Raw genomic sequence first — 6,732 nt, 5'->3', positions numbered from 1 at the left:
ATGGTTTTATCAGTTTTTGTAAAATTTACTCTCAACTTTGATTGGTTATGATTTTAGTTTCTTTCTGCTCTGACTTCCCTATTGCCAGAAAAGTCTTAGGTTAGATGTTCAGAGCATTTTGGAGACCAGTTAAAAAGAAGTGGAAATGGGATAATTAGTAGGGGGTATTTCTTTTTTTTCCTCTGAATTTATTTATTTTGCAATAACACAGTCATCCAAAATTGTGGAACACAAAATCAGCACACAGAATAAGGTTGAGGAGCTCACACAGAATAAGGTTGAGGAGTTAAGTTGAATTGTTATTATTTCATTTACATTAATAAATATTTTTAAAGACACAAATGGAGATTTTAAAAGCTTCTTTAGACTCTAATGACATGTACAAATAACCAGGTGTTCCTAAGTTAACTGTCAAACTGCTTGATTTTCAGATTGATAGATTATAAAAACATATTTTTCACTTACATGGCAGTAAATACAAAAGCATTTTAAACTTGTTTTGAACTATGCAGTGTACTATAAACAGGAGTTTATTCTACAACAATCCATCATTCTCCCGGCCCCAATTTAGGGATAAAAGGTATGCTGGACACCAGCAATCCACATCACACAAATAAATTATCCATAACTAATGAAGTGTAAAATCAACTATTCATGTATTCAGAATAGAAATTATTTTTAATGTAACAGAGAATGCTATTTTGGGCAGTCTTGAACTTTCTCAGCTTTGCCACTAAGTAGCTGTGAGCTATTTATATGTTTCAGTTTCTTCATTTTTAAAATGAGAATACTATACTAGATTTTCTTGAGTACCTACCTCGGTATTGTGTTTTGGAGTTTCTTCCTGTCTTGTCAAAAATGTATCATACCTTTGTTTACAAAACTTTTAACATGATTAACTTTCTAACCCATGATTTATGTTTTTCAAAACCTGCCTCAATCCTTTGGAGTTCCTATCATCACACTCCATTGAACCCATACTTTTACATGGCTTTATAATGACCAAACTAAGTTTATTTTATTAGTGAAAGCCCTCTCTACCAAAGGAAGATTATACTCTGACTAGATACTCAATTTCATACCCAGCACCACCAATCTTTCTTTCTTTAAAGACTTTATCCCTCTATCTTCACTTATAACCTACAATAAACACTACTATCCACGGAAAAATTTCTGATCTTCACAGCAATGGGAAAACCTGACAAAATTTTTCAGACAATTGGCATTTAAGTGATTTGTTTATTCAATTTTAGAATAGCCACGTTCTTTGCAATCTCCAACATCTTGAGTTCCCTTCTTCCATTTTTTTCAACCCATGATTCATTCCATGAGTGAGCAAAATCAATAAGTAAGACTAGCTGTATGAGAATGAAGCAAAAGGCACCTGCCATACCTACATAAAACCAGACAGTTGTAAAAGTTCCTTCTGGAATAAAGAATGCTCCAATAATAATTACAATTGTTGCGGCAAATTTAAAGAACCAGAATCCAGCTCGCCATGGAGCACAGCCCCAGGACGCTCCCCATCTCCACAATGTCACAAGAACAGACCATCAGGATGGAGACCAAGACTTTCTTGTCTTTTGGTGCTTATTTAGGAGGTATTTCTATATTATTTCTAGTCATCTAGGCCTAAGAGGAGCTTCTAGGACACTTCTATTGTCCATTGTGTGAGTTGCCCATATGAGACCTACACAGGTGTAAGACTAGAGGTCATACCCAAAGTGTGTGTACCATCTGGTGCTATAAATATGTGGTCCTGAAGAAGAAATGGAGTTTAAAATATATAGTTTAGCTAACAGCTAGATTATGGAATGCTCTCCTTTGTTTAAAATATGTAAAGTTAGGAGTGAAAGAGTTATTTCTATCACTTACTCAATATAGAAACTCTTCTTTGTCAGGAATATACATTAATGTAGTTGTACAATTGTAGATACAACACAATAAAATGTTTTTGGATGGAAATCATGATATAGAACTCATCAGGATTTTTGTTTGTAGAACACAAATGTGTAGAAGTGCTATAAAGGATGAATATGGTTTTGCATGAAGATGTTTACTTGATGTATATCGATATATTGGGCTACTAACAAATTCTAAAACTGAAAAATTTTCTAAATTTTATGTAATAAAAGATAATTAGGATCAACTGTGCTAGAGGAAAGGCTTAATTCTTTTTCTATTATCTCTGTATAAAATGATATGGAATCAGTGTCTCCTGGAAAGCTGAACTAAGGCTATGCAGCTGACAAAGGAAGAAAATTGGATTATATATGTACCATAGACAGTTAATTAATAATAAATGTAGTTTCCCCATCGAGGGAATGATGCAATATGTCATCCTTTAGACTGACTTCTTTCACTTAGCATAATGTTTTAAAGTTTCATCTATGTTTCAGCATGTATCAGTACTACATTACTTTTTATGGCTGAATAATTTTCTGCTGTGTGGATATACCATATGTTTCTCATCCATTCATCAATCAGTTGGTGGATATCGGGATCATTTCTATTTTTTAGTCATTATGAATAATATGGCTATAAACACTTATGCACAAATGTTTTCATTTCTCCTGAGTAGATATTTAGGAGTAGAATTGCTGGACATATGGTAACCATATGGTGAATCTCTTGAGGAATTATCAGACTGTTTTGTTTTTGGTTTTGTTCTTTTTTTTCAAATTAATGAATAACTTTATTTTTTACATTTGAAGGCTGATGAAAAGCCATTAGTTAATCCTATGAAAGAAAATCCAATATTTTATTAGAAAAGAATGATTAACTATGTATTTGCTCATTAAATACTATTTAAATTTTCTAAAACACAATTTGAAAACATTCAGCATGATTTTTAATTTCAGTACAATGGATTCAAGACCAAGTACACACATTCATACATGAGGACTAGATAACAAATGATCATAGTCATCCTCCTCCTCTTCATCATCATCTTCATGTTATCTTTTCAGTACACTTTTGTTTTGATTTTTGTTTTACCCATCCTACCCATCCCACTTAATTTCTGTATTAAGTGGTATCTTATTCCATATTTAATTAGTATTATTTTGTGATGACACCATATTAGTTTTAATAATGTTTTTGGAGTCAATTAGTGATGAGTTAATCAGAACATTCTGAACTGCTGAGGTTGCAGGAATGGACTCTTTCACAGCTGGGGACTGTGATGTAGGCATCTGTACTCTAAACCTTTGCCCTGTGAGGGACATTGGAGTCCTCACCTTAGTTGAAACAGACATGATTTGTGGGGTCGGTGTGCCTAGTGTGGGAGTACTTGGTCTTCTAGTAACTGAACCAACACTTAACTGTGGAACTGTTATTCTTCCTGCAGGAGTAGATGCCTTTTTTTTTTTTTTTTTTTGTAAAGACTTAAGTCTTTAAACTCTAGTTTGAAGCTGTTAAACAATATCTATCAGGTGGCAATCTAGGAACTGAATATGGTTTGATCAATAGTAAAGGGGTTTGATTTTTTTTTTTTTTGTCTTGCAGTGACTATTAAAAAAATCCCTTGGGGAAGGAGAGGTAAAAGACTGGTCAGCACAACACTGGATTGCCAATCGCAAATCATCTGCATCAACAGTAGTTTTCTTAGCATGGCTTGAATAAATTTTTGCATTATCTAGAATTGTGGTCGTGTATTGGAAGGCAAAATCCAACATCTGATCTATAACTCTTGGCTCATATTCTGTAATCCTCATGTCCTTCAGGATTCACGCCATCATCTGTGCATCTTCAGGCATGCTCTTGGGAGAAGTCATCTTGCCAGACACCATGATATCCAGTGATCAGATAAAATCAGACTTCTTAAGCTAAATCACCCACATTAATGTATTTCAGACCTGATTTTGATACAAGTTCTTTGCCTAGTGTGGTTTTTATAACCTCTGGTGTACCAGTGAGCAAGATGTTCTGAAGCATCACAGTTTCATGGTGATGGTTCCCAGTGCCTCGGCTCAGGTGCTGACGGGAGCACTATGTACCACAGGCCCAGACTGTTTTTCAAAGTGGCTGAGCCATTTTGCAACCAAGCTGGTAACATGTGAATGCTCCAATTTTTTCATTCTTAAAACAGAGGTATAACCTTCCCCTTTTTAATCTTGCCACTATTTGTGACTGCCTATTTTTGTTTTGATTTATGTTTTACCCATCCTAGTCTGTATGAAGTGGTATCTTATTCCATATTTAATTAATATTTAATTTATTGACTTTGAACTGTTTCATGGCTTTAACCGAGAGAGGGACTTCTGTTACACCTTGATTGTAGGTACACAAACATAAATATTCATAAGTTGTTTAGAATTGTTTTCGAGCAACATATCAACAAGTATAAATTGGTGTCTCTTCAAGCCCTTGGCTTTGTTTATTCAAACTCCAACTATATTCTTTGGGACCAGCAGTTAGTGTAATGACTATGTCTCTGAACTCCCACGTAACCGACTGTGGTTTGAGTCCCGGACCCAGTGGCTTAAACTTATGCCAGGCGCGTGTGCATGCGTGCCCAAGATCCCGAGAGGAGAATGGAGAAGAACGGATTGCGGTGTGGCCGTCCCCTCTGGGGGGTGATTTCTCGCTTTCTATCTCTCTGTCTCTCTCTGTCTTTCTGGCGAGCACATGCACCCAATAAGAAAAAACCTCTCCAAAAAAAAAAAAAAAAAAACTCCAACTATATTCTTATTTCATGCTTAAAGTTTTAAATATCCAGACAATGTGTATAACCTCCCCCTTTTTAGTTAAAAAAATTTTGCTAGAGGGTGTGTGCACTCGCCAGAGAGAGAGAGAATGAGAGCAAGAGAGAAAGTGAGGAGGCACCATCCCCAGGAGATATAGCCATGTTGTAATTCTTTCTTTTTCCATTCTCCACTTGGGATTTTGGGCATGCATGTACATGTGCCTGGTATGTTTTTCAAGCCACCAGGTCCAGGACTCAAACTGTGCAGTCAGCCACGTGGGATCTAGCTGCCTTAACCACCATGACACAAACTGGCCCTGTAGACCTCGTTTTTACTATTTCATGGGAGGAAAATCTTTTTGAGCAGGGATTTTTTTTTTTTCTTTTGAGAGAGAGAGAGAGTGATTTTTGCTATAGGGTGTGTGTGCTTGCTGGAAAGACAGAAAGCAAATCACCTCCCAGGCATGTTGGCCACACTACAATCCCTTCTCCTCCATTTTCTTCTTGGGATTTTGCACACATGCCCAGTGTGAGTTTCAAGTTGCTTGAACCATTGTCAACTATGTAGGAATTCAGCACCTTACCCACTACGCCACCTGCTGATCCCAAGCAGGGAATAGTCTACCTACCTCACCCCTATGTTCAGCCTTAGCCCATGAGCCAGGCAGGCTCCAGTAGGAAGATCAGACTTTGTTCATGGCCCAACCCCAAGGTGTTCTTTGGGCATTATTCCTGACTGGCTGGCCTCTAAGTCCGCAGTCCTCCCAGAGAGCCTGTTGAGTTACCCAGCATCCTTCTAAAGCATCCCTTTTCTGGAGAAACTAACCACCCTCGGTTCTTTTGTCTGCAACTAAGATAGAATTTGGAGGGGAGGAAGAAGGGTCAAGTACATTCCAAACTGAATATTGAAATTACGTCAGTTTTTTTTTTTTTTTAGAGGTTTTCACTATAGGGCGCGTGCGCTCGCCAGACAAACAGAGAGAGACATAGAGACAGAAAGCGAGAAATCACCCCCCAGGGGGGATGGTCACTCCGCGATCCCTTCTCCATTCTCCTCTCGGGATCTTGGGCACGCACGCACACGCGCCCGGTGTGAGTTTTAAGCCACCGGGTCCGGGACACGAACCGCGGTCGACTACATGGGAGTCCAGCAACATAGCCATTACGCTAACTGCTGGTTCCCTTGTTATTATGATTTTTAATTTACTATAAGGCACCTGTGCTCACTAGAGAGAGGGGGAAAGTAATACACCAGGTCTGGGACTTGAACTGCAATTGGCCACATGGGAGTCCAACACTCCAACCACCATGCCACCTGCTGGTCCCTTCTTAGTAGTAATCTTAAAGAGATGTTATAATTAAATGTAAATCAAATGTATAACACTTTAGATCAGCAAATTTTAGCTTATACAAGAACAGATCAGATGTGATGGTTATACAGAGACTGGCCTCATTTCAGGTCAAGTCCAAGTCTTTTATATCCAGACACCACTCATTGAAACAGGAAGTGTTTATTTCCATGAACTCCCTTACATGGCTGATTTGTTTAATTGGTTGGGGTCTAAGTGTCATCTGAGTGATCTGAGTCCTTGATTTCTCTGACCACTTAAGTTCCCCTGAGCAGAAGAGCTTGAGGTTGTAAAGTCTACACTTGTTGCCTGACATCCTAGTCACATTCTAAAAATTTCTTGAAACTTAAAAATTAATGTTAGGAAATATTTTTGAAACTTCTCCAGAACACTGCTTATATCTCCTAAGTCTTTGGTTTTCTGAGAACTAAATGTCAGCCATACTGCTGTAATACTGAAACTTTAATTAAAAACTTTCCTGCAAAGGCTATTAGCCAAACGGTACCTTTAATGATCCTCAAACTACAAAAATCCAACAATGTCCATGTTTGAATTTATTTCAGAAAAGACAGACTGAAAACAAATTTTTTTTGAAAGTATAGGCATGTATTCTTAATTTACAACAATCTCAACAATCAAATGTATGATCTCCTAAATCAAACTCGTAAATATTTTTCATCTGGTCATTATGTGTTG

At 37.3% G+C, this 6,732-nt stretch overlaps 1 pseudogene; it reads right to left on the bottom strand.

The window, feature by feature from the left end:
* Nucleotides 1-2,891: 2,891 nt before the first annotated feature.
* LOC102501345 (transcription initiation factor TFIID subunit 9-like) lies at nucleotides 2,892-3,791 on the bottom strand (annotated as a pseudogene).
* Nucleotides 3,792-6,732: the final 2,941 nt, after the last annotated feature.

The sequence above is a fragment of the Tupaia chinensis genome, unplaced genomic scaffold, assembly GCF_000334495.1.
Source record: "Tupaia chinensis unplaced genomic scaffold, TupChi_1.0 Scaffold000113_1, whole genome shotgun sequence".
NCBI lineage: Eukaryota > Metazoa > Chordata > Mammalia > Scandentia > Tupaiidae > Tupaia > Tupaia belangeri.
This window is presented reverse-complemented; position numbering and strand designations above follow the sequence as displayed.